The following is a 21,670-nucleotide window of genomic DNA, read 5'->3' as shown; positions in this document are numbered from 1 at the left end:
CAGTGCCAGACCAGCCTATATGGCCAATCATTGAATGATTGTCGGTGGAGCCTCGTTGCACCAGTGTTAGCTGGTGTCTGCTGCCTGGGAAATGATGATTACACCTCAGATGTACTGAGCTGGGAGGGAGACTTTCAGCTGCATGCTGTATTTATGCATTCAGAGACTGTGAACTTTCCACGCTAGCATTTTGGAATATTATGGTTCTGTTCCGGTCATCTCATTATAAGGGAGGATGTGGAAGCTTTAGAGGGGCTGCAAAGGAGATTTCCCAGGATGCTGTCTGGATTAGAGAGCATGTCCAATGAAGACTGGTTGAACAAGCTGGGGTGTGAAGGAGAACGAGAGGTGACTTGATAGAGGTGTACAAGATGATAAGAAGCATCGAAAGAGTGGATAGCCAGAGACATTTTCCCAGGGCAGAAATGGCTAATACGATGGGGCATAATTTTAAGGTGACTGGAGTGAAGTATAGTGGTCACATCGGAGGTAAAGTTTTTACTCAGAGAGCGCTGGGCGTGTGGAATGTGTTGCCAGGTGTCGGGACCAGAGCCGAGGTTCGGGCCGGTTCTGCTCATTGCTCTGTGACATCTACTCTGCTCCTTGCTGCACTGAGGCTGAGGCTGTGGGCAGGTGCAGAAAGAAGGCCTGGAAGATCATCAGGGACACCAGTCACCCCAACCAGGAACCGTTCCAGCTGCTTCCGTCTGGCAAACGCTACCACAGCAGTAAAGCCGGGACCAACAGTCTACGGGTCACCTTCTCTCTACAAGCCATTAGACTTTTAAATTCACATGTACATTGCAATGGAGTCATAACACAAAGATTTTTACTCCCTCACGCTGTGGGTTGGATGTAAGATATTAAATTTTAAATAAATTCTAAAAATGTTAAAGGTTAAAGGGTCTGTAGGCGTATCATTCTATAATTTCTGTTGTCCATCTTCCGCCGTGTCTCGTTCGGCCTGAAGTCACCATATCAGTCCAAATGGTATAGACCTCTGATTGCTTTCCCCAAATGGTATTAATAAATTAGATGCACTATTTCACAGCGTCCCTACAATGGTCACAATGAGACATCGAGTAAGAGACCACAGGTGTTGGAAATTTTACCAATAACCTGCTCCCGGAGGAACTCAGCAATCCAGGCAGCATCAGTGGAGGCAAATGGACAGATAACATTTCAGGTTAAGACCCTTCATCTGGATTGAGAGATAGAGGGGCAGAGGGCCAGAATAAAGAGGTGAGGGGAAAGTACATTTCCACAGATACTGTATATCTTGGAGAGCTTTCTAACTGCTTTCATCATTGTCTAGTATGGAGGGGCCGCTGCACAAGATCAGAATAAAACTACAAAGGGCTGAAAACTCAGCCAGCCCCGTCCTGAACACTAGCATCCCCACCATCACGGACATCTTCAAAAGCCGATGCCTCAATAAGGCTGCATCCATCAGTAAGGACCCCCACCACCCTGGACTTGGCCTCTTCTCATTACTACCATCAGGGAGGACGTACAGGAACCTGAAGACCCACACTCAACATTTTAAGAGCAGCTTCTTCCCCTCTACCATCAGATTTCTGAACAGTCCATGAAACCAACACTACCTTATTATTTTTCTCACTTTTTGCACTACTTTTTAAAAATATATTTCTTATTGTAACTTACAGTCATTTTTTAAACATTGTAATGCACTACAGCATAAAAAGCAAATTCCATGACCTACATTAGTGATAATAAACATGATCAGTCCATCCAGTCTATACTGATAAAAAAAATCCCATCTAATTTGGTACTTTGTCTGCATTGGGCCATATCTCTCCAAATCTTTCTTATCCATATACCTGTCCAAGAGCCTTTTAAATGTGTTCAAATTAGGTGGCGGGTTAGAGATACGTATCCGCCAAAGGAGGTTTAAGTCACTCATTCCCTCTTCAAGCCTGTAGTCACCCTTGGGCAAGGTGCAGCACCTGCTTAGCCCCCGGTCAGGGTCACGTAAGGCCATGGGAACAGGTGGTGGATGGTTGTATGAGCAGCTGGTGCATATCACAAGTCCTGGTTATGTGACCACTGACACCAGGCAGACAATATCTGAAGAGTATTGATAATGGCTGGGGTCACCCATCTTGTAAAGACACTGCCCAGAAGAAGGCGATGGCAAATCACTTCTGTAGAAAAAATTGCCAAGAATAATTATGGTCATGGAAAGACCATGATCACCCACATCATGCAACATGGCACGTCATGAATAGTCACATGACACGGCACATTATCACCATGTCATATAACCATGTCCGTGATTGCATACATCATAACAACACAGTACATAATGGTGATGACATATACCAGCCTCAAACACTTCATCTGGCAGCTCATACCATATACAGACCACCCTCTGGATGGAAAAGTTGCCCCTCAGGTTCCTATTAAATCTGTCCCCTCTCATGTTAAAGCTATAAAGTCAAGAGATGCTGGAAATCCAAAGCAACACACACAAAATGCTGGAAGAACTCAGCCGGACAGGCAGAATCTATGGAGAAGAGTAACCAGTCAATATTTCAGGGTGAGACACTTCATGGACGCTGCCTGACCTGCTGAGTTCCTCCAGCATTTTGTGTCACTTTGACCCTATGCCTTCTAGTTCTTGTATTCCGTGACGCTGGAGAAAATGTGGTGTGAATTCACTCCCATATGACCCTTACGATTTTTATCTACCTTACCAGATTTGCAGGTTTTGGGCTCATCCACTGTGTGTTTTGGACGGTGCAGATCCCTAGCTAACACAGCAGTGCATTCAGTGCTCTTTTCCTCCCTGGCAACTTTCAGTGGAACTTATGTGAAGATTTGCACCCAGTTCTGAGATTAAGCTGCCTCAACCCATTTTGCTGAGTACGATGTGTCGGAGCGACATAGGCCAACGAGCTCTCGGCGCCCTGCGAGGGGAGAGAAGTTGAACTTGGAGTTTGAATGACAACCATGTCCCTTCCTTCCTCATTTGGCAGTGAGTGTTGGCGGGCTCTTTGAGCCCAGTTTGTCAAGCGTACATCGTGCCCATTGACCTGCTCCGCCAGCCAAACAAGGCAGCACCTCAGGTTTAAAATGTTATCCGTGTTTTCCTGTCCATCCGTGAGCTCGCTTCCCTAACTCAGTAAACTCCTCTCTGCCCTCGGACATTAAATTACAAAGTAAATTTGTTATCAAATACTTATATCACCATACACCGCCCTGAGATTCATTTTCATTCAGGCCTTCAAAGTCAAAGTCAATGAAAAACTACACTCAAAGACCAACAAACAGCCAATGTATAAAAGAAGACAAACTCTGAAAATACAAAATAAGAAACAAATAATAATAATAATAATAAGTAATCGCATACGTACATAACTGAAACTGAGAACATGAGTTGTAGACTCCTAGAGCCCGTAGGTTCTGGGATCCATTCGGAGTTGAGGTGAGTGGAGTTATCCACACTGGTTCAGGAGCCCGATGGTTGAAGGGCAAAGCTGTTCCTGAACCTGGTGGTGTGGGATCTAAGATCCCGTACCTCCTTCCCAATGGCAGTAGTGAGAAGGGAGCATGGCTTGGATGGTGAGGTCCTTAATGATGGATGTTGCTTTCTTGTGGGAGCGCTCTTTGTAGAGGTGCTCGCCGGTGGGAAAGGTTCTGCCTGCGATCCACTGGGCTGTTTCCGCCCGTGTATGCAGGCTTTTCCATTCTGGGGCATTGGATTTTCCACACAAAGCCGTGATGCAACCCCTCCCCCATATATACCTTTGACGCCGAGTAGTACGGGACAGGGGCCGGCTGGTGGTGAAGTGGCATCAGCACTGGATCGTCCTGAGTTCGAATCCGGCCAGGTACCAGCCTGGCAGCAGCAGTATCCGCCCGGAAGAAAGGCCGAGCAATCTATTTCCATCTCTTGCCATGAAAACCCTATGGACAACTACACTATCCATAGGGTTGCCATGAGTTGACAATGACTCGACGGAACTCAACCACAACAATACAGGACAGAAACAGGCCCTTTGGCCCATCTTGTCCAGGCTGACCACGGTCCTCACCAAGACAAACTTTTGAAAACAAGCTTGTTACTGGAGGAGATTACTGCTAAAACCATTGGTATATCAGAGATGTTGGAAATCTTGAGCAACGCACACAAAGGTGACTTGATGAGATAATCGAGCATTTTGAGCGTGTTGTTTCAAACCGTTGATGCTCACATGAGTCCCACTTGCACACTCAGGGCGGTTGACAGACACAATGAGCATCTCTATGGTGAGTTAACAGGTCCCCTTGCCTAGTCTAGTGTCCTGTGTTCTGCACACACAATGTGGTCTCCTCTACACTGTAGAAACTGGACATAGATGGACTGCAGCAAGAAAGAAAGAGAGAGAAGCGGGAGGAGGGAGGGAAGGAGAGGGAGAGAGGAGAGTCTGAGTGAATGAGTGTGAGCGAGAGAGAGATCCCTTTACAACTGTTGGGTATTTGGATGGAGATAGGTAGATAAGAAATAAAGAGAGAGAGAGAGATCCCTTATCCCTTTACAACTGCTGGGTATTTGGAAGGAGAAGATTGTCTTTTCTTTGTCCTTTTCAGATGGCTGGGACAGGAAATAAGTGCACTGCCCTGTCCCTTTAAGAAAACTAGCTACAGGGGAACATAAACAAGAGAAAATCTGCAGATACTGGAAATCCAAGCAACATACACAAACATACACAGAATTCTGGAGGAACTCAGCAGGCCAGGCAGCATCTATGGAGAAAAGTACAGTCGACAAGACCCGTCACAGGACTGGAGAAAAAAAAGCTGAGGAGTAGATTTAAAAGGTGGGGAGGGGAGGGAGAAACACAAGGTGATGGGTGAAACCTGGAGGGGTTAGGGATGAAGTAAAGGGCTGGGAAGGTAATTGGTGTAAGAGATACAGGGCAGGAGAAGGGGAGGATCTGATAGGAGAGGACAGTAGGTTATGGAAGAAAGAAAAGGGGGAGGAGCACCAGAGGGAGGCGATGGGCAGGCAAGGAGATAAGGTGAGAGAGGGAAAAAGGGACGGGGAATGGTGAAGTGGGCGGGGGACATTAACGGAAGTTTGAGGAATCGATGTTCATGCCATCAGGTTGGAGGCTACCCAGACGGACGATGAGGTGTTGTTCCTCCAACCCTAGTGTGGCCTCATCACGACAGTAGAGGAGGCCATGGATTGACATATGGGAATGGGAAGTGGAATTAAAATGGGTGGGCACTGAAAGGTCCCGCTTCTTCTGGCAGACGGAGCATAGGTGCTCGGCGAAACAATCTCCCAATCTATGGCGTACATTTTGTGTGTGTTGCAGGGGAGCGTTGCTGTCTTAAGGCAGTTGTGTGCTGGACATGGGGTGTAATGTTGGCTGAGAGCAGCCGGGGAAGAAATGAATATATGCAATGCACTTTAAAACAGCTGGATTATATACCAATGATTTTGCCCCTTCGACACTGATGGGGCAGAAAATACGTTCTCCTTAAAATAACTAGGTATTGTTCAAAGCGACACACAAAATGCTGGAGTAGCCCAGCAGGTCAGGCAGCATCCAGGGAAAGGAATGAACAGCTGACATTTAATAAGAAGGTGGGAGAGGGGAAGAGTACAAGCAGGCAGGTGATAGGTGAAGCTAGCTGAGGAGGAAGGTGGGTGGGTTCTTAATCTGGCTTCTGTCACTTTCCTTTCCAGTGCAGATGAAGAGTCTCACCCAGAAATGTTGACTGTTTATGCATAGAGTTCCCTCAGCATTTTGTGTGAGTGTCGCTTTGGATGTAGCTCCAGCTAAATTTATTATCAAAGTACACATATATCATCACGTTGCCCTTTTAAGATATCTGGGATGTACTATATAAATAATGCGTAAGAATCTAAGGCAGAGGGTGAATCAGAATTAGAATCAAGTTTGATATTACCGGCATATGTCATGAAATTTGTTGTCTTGTGGCAGGAGTACACTGCAATACATGATAGTGAACAAAACCCATAAATTACAGTAACAAATATATTTTTAAAAATAACAAATAAGTGGTGCAAAAAGAGAGCAAACACAAAGAAAAAAAATAGAGAGGTAGTGTAGATTGGTTTATTGTCCGTTCAGAAATCTGATGGTGGCAGAAGCTGGTCTTAAAATGTTGAGTGTTTGTCTTCAGGCTCCAGTACCCCCTCCCCGATGGTTGCACTCGGAAGAGGGCATGTCCTGGGTGAGGGGGGTCCTAAACGATGGATGCTGCCATTTTTTTGAGGCATCACTTTCTGAAGATGTTCTCGATGCTGGGAACGCTAGAGCTCAAGGTGGAGCTGACTGAATTAGCTACTTTCTGCAGCTGCCTCCATTCCTTTGCTGCTGCACGTGTATTGCCTTTTTTAGGCTGGCTGAGAGTAATAGAGATTGTGCAGAACATCTGGGGCAGAGAGAGTACATTGTCAGCTTAAGGTCACAAAATGGGTGTACTGCTCCTTTAAGACAGCGGCAGAGAAGTAGGGCCATAGAGTGAACATATTTGTCCTTCCAGCCAGTTAATGCAGGGGTATCTGTACAATCCTTGTATCTGTTGGATACGGGTAATCCATGCATTATAACCAGATCAGAATGTGTGCATTGTAACACATACAAAGTGCTGGAGGAATTAAGTAGGTCAGGGAACATCTACGGAAAGGAATAAACAGTCGATGTTTTGGGCCGAGACCCTTCATCAGGACTGGAAAGGAAGGGGGAAGAAGCCGGAAGAAGAAGGTGGGAAAGAGGGGGAAGGACAAGCTCGAAGGTGTTGGGTGAAGCAGGGGGATGGGGTGGAGAATGGAGTAAGAAGCTGGGAGATGATAGATGGAAAAGTTAAAGGGCTGGAGAAGAAGGAATCTGACAGGAGAAGAGAGTGGGCCAGTGGGAGAAAGGGAAGGAGGAGGGGCAACATGGGAGGTGAAGGGCAGGTGAGGAGAAAAGGTAAGAGGCCACTGAGGAAATGAAGAAAGGAAAGGGGAAGAAGAAGGGGAGGGAGAAGGAGAGGGGAAAAAGGGAAGTGCAAGGGGGATGGGAAGAAGAGGGAAGGGGGATTGTATGTATAGCTCCTTTGGCACCTGGGACAAAGTCCATTATCTCTTAGTGGAACAGAAGAACTAGGAACAGGAGTAAGCCAAGTGGCTCATCAGTATTGATCTTCAATTCAAAAAGATGACTTACCTCAGTGGCTCAATCATGAACAACAGGTTTGTGATGAAAGGTCTCGCCCCAAATCTCTTTCCATAGATGCCCCCTAGCCTGCTGAGTTCCTCTTGCATTTTGTGTGTGTTTACCTCAGTAGTATATTTTGCCCCTTTCCATATCCATTGATTCCTATAGCATCATGCTCCTGTAGGACAAATATATACTACGTTTATCGCCTTAAAAGGGCAACAGGGCTAGAGTGTTCATTGCCACTTTAAGACCTGATGCAGCGTGAAAATGTTGTCTCCATTAAGATAGGATTAGAGGGAGCTTGTCGCTTCTTCAAAACAACAGCTACAGGGAGTGGAATTGGAGCAATTGGAACAAAATGAGTGTATTTCCTTTCTATATTGTTAACTAGGCTATAGTGTGTAAAGAATGAGCAATATGTGTATCCCTCGCAAATGGACGAGAGGATGCATGCCCTTTTAAAGCAATTGGGTTAGAGTAAGTGCATTGCCCTTTTAAGAAAGGTTTGAGAGGGTGCATTGCCTCTAAATGGGTTAAAGGGAGTGCATTGCCCCAAGGTAACTGGGCGAGGGAGAGTGCATTGCCCCTTTAAGATAACGGTGCATTTAAGGCGAGCTAGTCTGCGTGCATTGCCCCTTTAAGGTAACTGGACTAACGAGTGAATTGTTCCCTTCTGAGTGAATCATTGCCCCTTTAAGGAAACAGTTAGTGCACATTGACCCCTCAAAGTAAGAGGGCTAGACGGAGTATATTGCCCCTTTCTGGAGCAGCGCATTGCCCCTTTAAGGCAATGGTTAACAAAAAATTTCCTCTTGGGCGCTTTGCCCCCTTAACCGTCTCTATTTCCTGAGGAGACTGAGGTCCTTTAACATCTGCCAGATGATGCTGAGGATGTTCTACGAGTCTGTGGTGGCCAGTGCTATCATGTTTGCTGTTGTGTGCTGGGGCAGCAGGCTGAGGGTAGCAGACACCAACAGAATCAACAAACATATTCGTAAGGCCAGTGATGTTGTGGGGATGGAACTGGACTCTCTGACGGTGGTGTCTGAAAAGAGAATACTGTCTAAGTTGCATGCCATCTTGGACAATGTCTCCCATCCACTACATAATGTACTGGGTGGGCACAGGAGTACATTCAGCCAGAGACTCATTCCTCCGAGATGCACACAGAGCGTCATAGGAAGTCATTCCTGCCTGTGGCCATCAAACTTTACAACTCCTCCCTTGGAGGGTCAGACACTCTGAGCCGATAGGCTGGTCCTGGACTTATTTCATAATTTACTGGCGTAATTTACATATTACTATTTAACTACTTATGGTTCTATTACTATTAATTATTTATGGTGCAACTGTAATGAAAACCAATTTCCCCCGGGGATCAATAAAGTATGACTATGACAATGACTAACCAGGTTAGAGTGACCATACTGCTGCTTTCAGGGTTAGTGCATTGCCCGTTTAAGACAGCCGGGTGCGTTGCCCCTTTAAGGCCGCCGTGTGCGCTGTATTGCAATGCGGAGCGCCCCGGGTGAGCACATGCTCCCCCTAGCGCCAGGATCGCAGGGTGACGGGCTGCGAGAGCGAGGCTTCGCTTCCCATTGGACGCCTGGAGTTACATTCCATTCAGTTGGAGTGGATCGAGGAACAGCGGCTTCAGCGCAGTGTTGCGAGCTAATTATGGCAAGGACGTTCACTCATTCACACAGTGAGTATTTCGGGCCCTTTTGCACAGAACTGTACACGTTACAACCAGAGACACAAGGTTTCCTGCATTCTGATACAGCCAAGTAGCAAGCAAGCAATCGCGCTGGTTGTTTCCATGTGATTTCTTTGTTAGAACAGTTTTTTTTAAATGCGACCAGGGAACATTTCTGAGCCGGCCAAGGATTCCGTTTGAGCAGCGTGTTCGCCGCTGGTAAGTGGATTGGAAGAAGGTTCAAAATCAGCCCGTTGGTGTAAATCTCTTTTCAGTTTTTTTTTAAGTGAATGAAGGTTGTTGCAAGTTGCAACAATCAGAGAAGATTGTTGGCGTGTTTTAAATGTATGGCTCAGCCCTTCCCCTCTCTCTCTCGCTGCCCCTGTGTGTTGCTGTAGTTTTAGCCCAAGAACAGGAAAGGAATTTTGCTGAAAGGACTTTTTGGAAAGCCGCTGTTCGTGAATCGAGAGGGTTTTTGTTTTGCATTTCGCTGTTTCTTCGAAGCTGGGACAGTAATGATCAGTGTGTGTGTGTGAGAGGGAGATAATCTCTGTCGTGTTTGCGAAGGATTTTGTTTAAATCAGTGTTATTTTTCTTGTACCGCGTTCGTATTATGAGGGATGTGAAATTCCAGAGAGGGAGTGTGTTTACACAATAGGCATAAGCTAGCTTCCAGTGTGGACTTTCTGATAGATTTCTTGCGATTTTTTTTTGTGTTTTAGGACAAGCATTACCAGCATTTAGAGCCGGGACTGAATCCCCCACCTCTTCGAGGCTTGAGGAGGAATTTACTTGGGAGGCTGCTCCCAAGTAAATAGTCTGAGGGACGATTTAGAATGGAGAGAGAGAGAGAGAGAGAGAGGGAAAATACCGTGGACGGCGGGGGTTGAAATCGACCCGTTTAAAATACAAGCTACTCCTGAGAAAAGCGAGGCAACTGTAATTAAATAAAAATCCCGAACATCCCTATAGAGGCGAAAGGATTTTAATATTAAGGATTGCGAGTTGTGAGGGTGTTAGATTGGATCAGTCCGGGAAGTCAGCGAAGGTTTATTTAATACATGGTAAACCACGAACACTTTATTTAAATAACTACTGCCCGCTGTTAATACGCATGTTTGCTTTTTTTTTGAAAATCGGTGTTCTGGTTTGTGTGTTTCTGTGGTGAAGGAGTCTTCTGCCTCACTGATCGGTGTATAAAATTGATCGATAAGAGTGTCGCAAATTTATTCCAAATAGTAGTGATAAAACTGGTCTCGCCCTCTGGAGAACCGAAATTCTTACCCAGTGTTTGGTGGGGGGGGGGGGGAGAGGTCAAGAAAATGCGAAATAAGAATTTATCTTCAGTAGTGATATTTTTTTTACCCTCCGTGGTACTGTGACAGTGCCTGGGATTTCAGGGTGGCGTGGCGAAGGCAATGGTGTCTCCCTGGCATGGGTTCCGCAGGACGAAGCGCTGAGAGCGGCGCGAATCCGGCTGGGCTCCCGGGAGATGATTTCATTTCGGATGTTGGGGGCATTGACTGCAGGCGTGTTTGGGGGTTTCGCCTGGTTTAGATCTTAGGCGCTGAGATACCTTCGGGTAAAATTGGAAAATTGTAGGGGCATTGGGTCTCTGATCACTTCAGTACTGACATTCCCTGACAGTGGGCGTTTCTTCTTCAGACAGTACCTGTCTTTCTCCCTGCCTCTGTCTCCCACTTTTCTCTCGTCTCCCCTCTTTCTGCCTATTCCTCCCTGTCCATCTCTGCTCCGACCCGTCCCTCTGTACCTTTCATTCTTCCATCTCACCTCTGTCTGCCATCCCTCCCTCATCCATCCAACCCCCCATCCAACCCCCTCGTCCAACCATCCCTCATCCATCCACCCCATCCAACCCCCGTCCACCCTTCCCTTGTCCATCCCTCCCTCCCTCATCCATCCACCCCATCCAACCCCCCCGTCCACCCCTCCCTTGTCCATCCCTCCCTCCCTCATCCATCCACCCCCCATCCACCTACCCGTCCAACCCCCTCGTCCACCCCTCCCTCCCTCCCTCCCCCCCTCATCCAACCCCTCCCTCATCTATACCTCCCCATCCATCGACCCCCCATCCATCGACCCCCCATCCATCCGACCCCCCATCCATCCAACCCCCCCCGTCCAACCCTTCCTCATCCACCCCATCCAACCCTTTCCCATCCAACTCCTTCCCATCCAACTCCTTCCCATCCAACCCCTTCCCATCCATCCCCCCTCATCCTTCCCCCCTCATCCTTCCCCCCTCATCCTTCCCCCCCTCATCCTTCCCCCCTCATCCTTCCCCCCCTCATCCTTCCCCCCCTCATCCTTCCCCGTCTCATCCTTCCCCGTCTCATCCTTCCCCGTCCCATCCCTCTCTCACTCTCGCATCCCATTTCATCCCCTCTCTCTCGCATTCCGTCGCCCCTCTCCCTCTCTCGCGTCCCGTCACGCCCCTCTCCCTCTCTCGCGTCCCGTCACGCCCCTCTCCCTCTCTCGCATCCCGTCTCGCCCCTCTCCCTCTCTCGCGTCCGGTCTCGCGCATCCCGCCTCCTTCTCTCCCTCTCCCACACCCTTTCTCTCTCTCGCATCCTGTCTCTCTTTCAACCCGTCTCTCCCTCTCCCTCATCCCGTCCCTCCCACCCCTTTTCTCTTTCATCCCGTCTCCCCATTTCTCTTTCATCCCGTCTCTCCTTCTCTCTCTCACATCCCATCCCTCTCCCTTTCCCTCGCGCATTCGGTCTCTCCCTCTCCTTTTCTCGCATCCCGCCTCCTTCTCTTCCTCTCCCACACCCCCCCTCTCTCTCTCGCATCCTGTCTCTCTTTCAACCCGTCTCTCCGTCTCTCCCCCCATCCCGCCTCTCTCTCCCTCTCTCTCATCCCGTCTCCCCTTTTCTCTTTCATCTCGTCTCCCCTTCTCATCCCGTCTCTCTCTCTCACTCTCATCCCGTCTCTCTCTCTCATCCCGTCTGTCTCTCTCTCATCCCGTTTTCTCTCTCTCTCATCCCGTCCTCTCTCTCTCATCCCGTCCTCTCTCTCTCTCTCATCCCGTCCTCTCTCTCTCATCCCGTCTCTCCCTCTCCCTCATCCCGTCTCTCACTCTCCCTCATTCTGTGTCTCTCTCTCTCTCATCCCGTCTCTCTCCCTCATTCCGCGTCTCTCTCTCTCATCCCATCTCTCTCTCTCATCCCGTCCTCTCTCTCTCATCCCGTCCTCTCTCTCTCATCCCGTCTCTCTCTCTCTCTCATCCCGTCTCTCTCTCTCTCCCTCATCCCGTCTCTCTCTCTCTCCCTCATCCCGTCTCTCTCTCTCTCCCTCATCCCGTCTCTCTCTCTCTCCCTCATCCCGTCTCTCTCTCTCTCCCTCATCCCGTCTCTCTCTCTCTCCCTCATCCCGTCTCTCTCTCTCTCCTTCATCCCGTCTCTCGCTCTCCCTCATTCCGTGTCTCTCTCTCTCATCCCGTCTCTCTCCCTCTCATCCCGTCTCTCTCTCTCCCTCATCCCGTCTCTCTCTCCCTCCCTCATCCCGTCTCTCTCCCTCTCATCCCGTCTCTCTCCCTCTCATCCCGTCTCTCTCTCCCTCTCATCCCGTCTCTCTCTCCCTCTCATCCCGTCTCTCTCTCCCTCATCCCGTCTCTCTCTCTCTCCCTCATCCCGTCTCTCTCTCCCTCCCTCATCCCGTCTCTCTCTCCCTCCCTCATCCCGTCTCTCTCTCTCTCGCATCGCGTCTGTCTCTCTCATCTCGTCTCTCCCTCTCTCATCCCGTCCTCTCTCTCTCATCCCGTCTCTCTCTCTCTCTCATCCCGTCTCTCTCTCCCTCATCCCGTCTCTCTCTCCCTCATCCCGTCTCTCTCCCTCTCATCCCGTCTCTCTCTCCCTCTCATCCCGTCTCTCTCCCTCTCATCCCGTCTCTCTCCCTCTCATCCCGTCTCTCTCCCTCTCGCATCCCGTCTCTCTCCCTCTCGCATCCCGTCTCTCTCCCTCTCGCATCCCGTCTCTCTCCCTCTCTCATCCCGTCTCTCTCCCTCTCTCATCCCGTCTCTCTCCCTCATCCCGTCTCTCTCTCTCCCTCATCCCGTCTCGCTCTCTCCCTCATCCCGTCTCTCTCTCCCTCCCTCATCCCGTCTCTCTCTCTCTCGCATCTCGTCTCTCTCTCTCTCTCTCTCTCGCATTCCGTCCCCTCTCTCTCTCTTCCCCCCTCGCATCCCGTCTCTCCCCCCCCCCCCCCCCGCATCCCGTCTCTCTCCTAACGCAGTAAAGTTTTGGGGATGTTAGTTGTGTGTTTTTTTTCCGAAGGGAAGGATGGTAAATGCCCAACAGAACAACTCGAACAATCGATCCGTTATTCCAGTTTGATGTCTGACAACCACAAAACCATGAGATCGAACTGGGATCATTTTTGTCAAGCGCTCAGATTTCAGTTTCCCAACTTCTATCTAAAACAATTCACCACAACTCCCCACAAAGTACCGCGCGTAATTAATAGTTTTGTTCTTCTGGATTGTTGACAGGCTGGTTATGATTAGCAGTTTTGAGTCACTGTTTATGAGAAACTTGGCGGTGAGATGGGGGAAGTCTTAAAGAGTCCATGGAAAATCTGCTGACTTTTTTCGCTGCTGAGCTGGGTGTGTACAAAGCTGAACAGTCGCAGCTCGTGGTTGCAATCTAATTAGGCTGCTTCTCAAAACTGAAACTAACTAGGGTTTTGGGTTGGGAGACGTGAGATCATACCGGGCAGCTGGGATGTTTCGCCGGCTGGGGATGATATGCCGGAGACGATATATTTCTAAGTGGTGGCGCGGAGGGCGAAACAAATGGGGAGGGAGCTTCTGGTGCAGGGTAGAGCGGCCGGTTGGGAGGTGAAGAGATGACTTCGGAGTCTGCCAGGCAGATATCTAGCAATCCTTTTCAGACACGCTCCCCTCAAACTGCAGGTCGAAGGAACAAAATAATTTTAGGGCGTTTTTATAACTTCCTTCGCCTTCATTTTCTCATCTGCTGTCAGTTTTTGCCTTGGCAAAACCCGCACGTTTTGTTGACTTCGGGGTCAAATATTTCCAGAGGAGCTGGGGGAGATTAAAAGGGTGAGTTAAGAACCTCACACGGAGAATACTTGGGTTGGTCTGCGTGTCTAACCCGTGTATCCATCTGGGCTGCTGCTGTTGTCCGTGTACAGTCCGTGAACTGGTCATGCAAAGACCACTTTGTTAATAAAATCGTGTTTAATGTGTGGCCCTGGGGCGGGGAGTTCCCGTGGTGTGAAGGGGTGGAGCTGGGCACCCATCAGTCTGCGTAGAGTGTGTATACACACCCCATTTCGCAGTGAGTTCTGTGTGCTTGAGTAATAGGGCGGGGTCCACGCACACGTGTGTATATGTGACACAGACATCCCACCCTGCAAAAACTCATTTCAGGGAGGTAGCACCATGAGATTCCTGGAACTCCCGGGAGAGGTGGGATGTCTGCAATAGAGTAGTTCCTTAGCAGCTAGCCAGCTAGTTTAAATAACGTTAGCTATGCTAATGAACGAATGACACCTGTTAAACTCACCTCAACACGTCTTTTACATTTTAACCCACCATGGGCAATAGAAAAGTCACTGTTGCAAACAGTGCAGCGAGCAACACTGTCATTATGTTGACCCCTATTAGGCAGGGATACACTTTCTTGTAGTCTGGGGTGATGTACATTTTATATTTTCTTTTTTTTGGAACACTCTGCTATGGTTTTCTCTCTCTCTCTCTCTCTCTCTCTCTCTCTCTCTCTCTCTCTCTCTCTCTCTCTCGGTTGTTCTCGCGCGCGCTCTCTCTCGTCTCTCACCCGCTCTCACTCTCACATGCTCTCTTGCTCTCACGCTCTCGCTCTCGCGCTCTCTCGCTCTTTTAAAAAAATTGATTTCCGGGATATTGTATATAATTTGCAGGCATCGGGGAGCCACTATTAATATGCGGGAGACTCCTGGAGCTTCCGGGAGAGGTGGGATGTCTGGTGACACAACTGGAGTGTGAAAGGGTGGAGGCGTGTACCCTCCAGTCTGTCTGCATGTAGTGTGTGTGAGAGGAATGTGATTGGAATGAGGAGTTTGTGTGTAGTGTATGTGTACGCACACCCATTTTTTCAGTGGGTTCTGTATGTGTGTGGGGGGGGAGGGGTTGGGAGAGATGTGATATGCAAGCGCACCAGACCGTGAGGGCCTATAGGACACAAGTGTGCGAGTGTGTACTCTTCCCACCTGTATGTCCATGTTAATTGAGAGACAGTGTGGAACGGGCCCTTCTGGCCTTTCGAACCGCACTGCCCAGCAACCCCCGATTGAACCCTAGCCTAACGGGACAATTTACTAATTAACCTCCCGACTGGTATGTGTTTGGAATGTGGGGGGGGGGAACCCATGTGGGGAGAACATGCGAACTCCTTACAGGCAGTGGTGGGAATTGAACTCAGGTCACCTGTACTGTAAAGCGTTGTGCTGACCGCTACGCTACCGTGCCGCCCTGCTTAATTAGGGAGGCAAAGGTTATGGGGAGAAGGCAGAAGAATTTAGCTGAGAGAGATAATAAACCAGTGAAGATGGAATAGCACAGCAGACTCAATGGGCTGAATGGCCTAATTCTGCTCCTATGACATAGATTGTGGGTGATATGTGATAGAGCGCCACATTCCACTTCTCTTCATGTCTGCTAGAACTGCCGGTGTCTGACATTCTAGTTAATGACTGACTCGGTATCTGTCGTTATCTGTTGTCGCCCTGTATGTTGAAATGTTTCATAATCGCACCCAGAAGGGTCTGCCTTTTAATTTTGTGAGTGTGACCCCCCCATGTCTAAAATCCCCACCCAGCAGAAATAATTTCACTCTATCGATACCCAATCGATTGTGTTTTCCCACCTTCAGTGTTTCAAGCTGAGCTTTTGGCTTCTGAGTTCTGTAACATCCAATCTCCAACATAGAACATTCCAGCCCAGTACCGACCCCTTGGCCTATCATGTCGTGCTGACCTTTTAACCTGCTCTAAGAATAAGTTAATCAATCTAACCCTTCATTTCTACATAGCCTTCAAATTTCCTATCATCCGTGTGCCTATCTAAGAGTCTCTTAAATGTCCCTGATATATCCGCTAGGGTGGCGGGCTGGAGGTATGTCTCTACCAAAGGAGGGGTAAGGTGCTCTTGCCCTCTGCTAGCCAGCAGGTCACCCTTGGGCAAGGCAGCATCTGCTTCATCCCCTCCCCACTCCACCCACCTCCCAGCGGGGTCACATGAAGCCATGGGAGCAGGGTCGTATGAGCAGCTGGTGCATGTTATAAGTTCTGGTTATGCGATCACTGACGCCAGGCAGGCAATCTCCGACCAGGGTATTGCTAATGGCTGGGGATCACCCGTTTTGTAAAGACACTGCCCAGGAGAAGGCAATGGCAAACCACTTCTGTAGAAAAACTTGCTAAGAACAATGATCACGGACAGACCATGACTGCCCACATCATTCAACACGGCATGTAATGATGGAGATAATGATTGTATCTGCCTGTACCACCACCCTGGTGTTGCATTCCATACACTTAGCACTCACTGAGTACCAATGACATCTCCCCCCCCCCAGCTATACTTTCCTCCAGTCATTTCAAAATGATGCCCCCTTTATTCTTGCTGTGAAGAAGTCTCTAGCTATCCACTCTGCGCTTCATTTCAACCAAGAGACCTCCCCCCTGCCTTTGCCCCAAAGAGAAAAGCCCCAGCTTGCTCAGCCTTTCCTCGAGTCTGAGAGATGCTCTCTAATTCAGGCAGTGTCCTGGTAAATCTCCTCTGCTCCTGGGATTTCAAAGGTTCAATTTAACGTCAGAGTATACAACCTGAGTTCCCTACTCTTCACAGATGCCCATGAATCAAAAAGGAAACAAAACAAAAACCCCAGAGAATGAATGACAGAAAATGTTTGAACCCCAAAACCAACCCCCACTCCCACACAGCAAAGCATCAACCCTCCCCCTCTCACTCCTACCACTTGTTCCATCAAAAAAGCATCAGCCCCCTACCACCCAACATGCAACCAAAAGCAAGCTCCCAACTCTAACTCTCTCTGGTCCAGAACACTTTGTCATCCAGACTATTGAATCAGGTGGCCTTTGTTTTGTGTGCCCATGTTAACATTAGGACAGTGGAAGTCCATATTGCACCAAGCCTCTCCCTTCGCCATCCTATACTCGAGATGGTTGGTGGGCGTTCTGTGGTGCGTCTCCATGTTCCCGCTTCTCTCGGTGTTGCACACCCACTCCCGATGATGTCTCATGTTCAAGTTAATGACTGATTCAGCGTCCACCTTTATCTCTTGTCGTCCCTGTGTGTTGACACGTTTCCTAATCGCCTCTCGAAGGTCTGTCTCTTAATTTTCCAAGAGTGATCCAGGACATCCGCACTACCCACGACGTGCCCTCTTCTCGTTACTACCATCATGGAGGAGGTACAGGAGCCTGAAGACATGTACTCAATCTTTTAGGATCAGCTTCTCCTCCACCATCAGATTTCTCAATGGTCCATAAACATTACCTCATTGTTTTTCTCTTTTTTGCACCATTTATTTTACATACTTATAGTAATTTTAATGTATAGCACTGTACTGCTACAGAACAACAAATTTCATGACATACATACATCAGTGAAAGTCAACCTCATTCTGATTCGTCTCTTAAAATCCCTGCCCAGCAGAAATAATTTCTCCCCTATCGATTTTTATTTTTCCCCTTAGTGTTTTGAATTGCGCTTTATCTTCTGAACGCCTTAAAATCCAGTCTAGTTTATGGTTGTCTCCCCTGCTACTTAAACACAGGGGATTCTGCAGATGCTGGAAATCCAGAGCAACTCTCACAAAATGATGGAGGAACTCGGCAGGTCAGGCAGCATCTGTGGAGGGGGATAAAGAGTCAGTGTTTTAGGCTGAGACCCTTCATCAGGACTGGAAAGAAAGGGGGGCAGAGGCCCAGAATAAGAAGGTGACAGGACGGGGAGGCGTGCAAGACGACAGGTGCAGCCAGGAGGAGGGGGATGATAGGAGACGATAGGTGGAAGAGGTGAAGAGCTGAAGATAGCCTTTCACCTTTTCCACCCTCCCTGCTAATTAACCCTTGCTGGCCTCCAGGTAGTGTTTCATCCTCCACGATTAAATCTCTCCAACTGAACACAGTGACATTTTGAAATTCTCCCCTTTAACCATAACTGTGTTGGACTATTGGAGATTTAATTCATCCCTACACCCCTCCGTTGTTATGTAGAGTACGTGACCCCCTGATGTTTTACATTTTGTGTCACTACCTCCTTCCCTTTGTGATCTGCGTCGTAGACAACAACAGCAAGTTTCCTCTGTAGGTTGTTGGTCGCAAGTCATAGATCTGTGGGTGAGTTTCCCAAGATCTTTTATCTTTCTCCAGAGGACCTTACCATTTCCTGTACATTGACACGGTACTGTCGAAATGCACTGTCTTTCACTATTCCTACTGGACTTGAACACAAGGAAAATTAAATACAATTTGCAAGACACAAGTTGATTCTGAAATGTGTTGAGCCTGAAAACGCGTACGATAAGCTCAAGGACAGCTTCTATCCTGCTGTTAAGACTATTGAATAGTTACCTAGTTCGATAAGATGGGCTCTTGACCTCATGATCTTCCTCGTTATGATCTTGCACCTTATTGTCTACCTGCAGTGCGCTTCCTCTGTAGCTGTTACACTTGATTCTGCGTTTTTAAACCATTGTTCTACCTCAGTGCACTGTGTAATGGTTTGATCTGTGTGGAAAGTATATGAGGCAAGCTTTTCACTGTAATCTTGGCACTTGCGACCATAATCAATCAATCAATTTGAGTTTGTTCCTTGACACACACGTTGCTCTTCAGTCGTGTGTGAGTTGCAGTTGCATCTTATGAGATCACCTAACCAGTTCCTTGTAAACTTCATGCTTTCTGGAACTTCCTTTACCCACAATCAACCACGCAACCAATATTGGCATTGTTAATAAACTGCTTAATCATAGCCCTGACACTTGTAATAAGTTAGTTTTTGCATAAGTTAGTTTTTTAGAAAAGGAAACATACTGGTAGTATGTAAGTGGAACGCCATTGCATGCAGCTCTTTGGTCACTGAAATAATTATCGAAGTGACCTCTTCAATTTGCCCACTGTGCTATTTTTTGGATCTTGAGGAATTTAAACTCGTGCTGTTGCAGTGATGGGTTCATTACTCAGGAATGAGGCATTAATATTAAGGGTTCAAAGGTCTAAGTAGCCTTTAAATCTTTTTAATCATATATATGAAAAAAAATCAATAGAATTTATGAAAATATTAAGCGTAAAGACTGACAAACAACCAATGTGGAAATGACAAACTACGCAAATAAAAATACGACTGAGAGCATGAGTTGTAGAGTCTTTGAACGTGAGTCCATAGTTTGTGGAATCAGTTCAGAGTTGAGACGAGTGAAGTTATCCACGCTTGTTCAGGAGCATGATGATTGGAGGGTAATAACTGTTCCTGAAGCTGATGGTGTGGGAACTAATGGTTCTGTACCTCCTTCCCGATGGTAGTAGAGAGAAGAGAGCATGGCCTGGGTGGTGGGGATTTTGATGCTGGATGCTGCTTGTAGATGTACTGAATGGTATGGAGGGCTTGGCCTATGATGGACCGGGCTGTATCCACCACTTTCTGGAGCCTTTTCTGTTCCTGGGCATTGGTGTTTGCATACCAGGCTGTGATGAAACCAGTTTGGATACTCTCCACTGTCATTGGTCAGTGTTTTAGATGACATGCCAAACTGATTTGTGAGGGCATCAAAGGTTATGTGGAAAAGGCAGGAGAATGGGGTTGAGAGGGATAATAAATCAGCCATGATGGAATGGCAGAGCAGACTCGATGGGCTGGATGACCTAATTCTGCTCCTGTGTCTTATGGTCTCTTACCAGCGCAAACTTCTGCGAAAGCAGAGGTATTGTCCTGCCTTCTTTGTGATGGCACTTACTGCTGGTCCCAGGACAGATCTTCTGATGTTTTAATGCCCGTGAATTTCGAGCTACTGACCTGCTCCGCCTCCGATCCCCTAAAGAGGACTGGCTCGTGGACCTCCGGCTTCTTCCTCCTGTTGTCAATAATCAGCTCCTTGGTTCTGCTGACGCTGAGTGAGAGGTTATTGTTGTGGCTCCACTCAATTAGACCTTCAGTCTCCTTCCTGTGTGCCTGAAACAGATCTTGAGCCTGCACCAAAAAGCACCTGGCTTCCGCAGAACTTTAAAAACCGTCAGCGCACTCACACCATATAAAAGTTATTTTTAAGGAAAAGACACATCGATGCATCTTAATCTAGACTGTAGACTTGCATTTAAAAACAGTGGACTGTTAAATTATTAATTAGGATAAATGATCCTTGCTATGCCCAGACATAAAATAACTAGAAGGAACATCAATTCATTCAAGTTAACTGGTCAAACAGAACTAGTCAGGACCAATACACAATATTTAATCATTGAGTTTCAAGCTTCACCTTTATTAACCATATATACTCAGTTGCCACTTTATTAGGTACCTTTTGTATCAAATACAGTAGCCACTGAGTGTATGTTTGTGATCTGTTGTTAGCCCATCTACTTTAAAGTTTGGTGTGTTTGCTTTCAGAGATGCTCTTCTGCACACCACTGTTATAACATGTGGTTATGTGAGTTATTGTTGCCTTCCTGTCAGCTTGATCCAGTCTGGGCATTTTCTTCTGACCTCTCTCATTAACAAAGTGTTGTCACCCACAGAGCTGCCACTCACTGGAGGTTTCTTTTATTGTTTTCTCACATCATTCTCAGTAAACACTAGAGCAGGGGTTCCTGACCTTTTGTTTAACGCCATGGACCCCCACCATTAACTGAGGACCGCAGGATGGGAACCCTTGCTCGAGAGACTGTTGTGTGGGAAAATCCCAGGAGAACCGCAGTTTGAGATACTCAGACCACCCCATCTGGCACCAAAAATCATTCCACTGTCAAAGTCACTTAGATCACATTTCCTTCCCCATTCTGATGTTTGGTTTGAACAACAACTGAACCTCTTGACCAGGTCTGCATATTTTTGTGCATTGAGTTGCTGCCACATGATTGGCTGATTAGATATTTACGTTAATGAGCGGGTGTACCTTGTAAAGTGGCCACTGAGTGTACATTTGCATGCATTAGGAATTTTCCTGAGGTGTGTTGGTGCGACATGGAACAAAACCTTTCAACAAAGATAAAGAATTGTACAAAAATAAAATTAAAGGTTTAAGTACGAATATTGGTTAAAATATGCAGAAATATATAAATATCAGCATGCATTTCCAATGTAAACAGCAATATGAAAAGTGGCTTTAAGGTGTGCAGTGCTGTGATTGAGGTAATAAATAGAGGGGTTGGGGGTTGGGGGGGACTAACTAGAATGGTTGATTAGATGAACTGCCTGGAGGATGAAACGTTTAAGATGCTGCAAAGTTTTCTTTTTATAAGGTTTCAATTATAGCTGCAAGAGACATTTAAAGTAAATTCAAAGCTCAAAGTAAACTTATTATCAAAGTACTTGTATATCACCATACACAACCATAAGATACAATTTCCTGTGGGCATAGTCAACAAATCTATGGAATAGTAACTGTAACAGAATAAATGCAAGACTGCACCAACTAGAGTGTTGAACCAGAGTGAAGAAGAAAATAAACTGTACAAGTAGAAAAAGAAGAAATAATAATATTAAATAAATAAACAATAAATATCAAGACTATCCAATGAAGAGTCC

The 21,670-nt window shown here is 47.3% G+C and overlaps 1 protein-coding gene across 3 annotated transcripts in view; it reads left to right on the top strand.

The window, feature by feature from the left end:
- Positions 1–8,749: 8,749 nt before the first annotated feature.
- Positions 8,750–21,670, top strand: part of LOC134356953 (plexin-A1-like) — a 462,148-nt gene continuing 449,227 nt past the window's right edge. Inside the window, exon 1 of one of the 3 annotated variants that reach the window (XM_063068230.1) lies at positions 8,750–8,889. The gene's annotated coding sequence lies outside the window, so the exon portion shown is untranslated. The other 2 variants (XM_063068232.1, XM_063068229.1) reach the window with 2 other exon arrangements.

Source organism: Mobula hypostoma, chromosome 15 (genome assembly GCF_963921235.1).
Source record: "Mobula hypostoma chromosome 15, sMobHyp1.1, whole genome shotgun sequence".
Classification (NCBI taxonomy): Eukaryota; Metazoa; Chordata; class Chondrichthyes; order Myliobatiformes; family Myliobatidae; genus Mobula; species Mobula hypostoma.
This window is presented reverse-complemented; position numbering and strand designations above follow the sequence as displayed.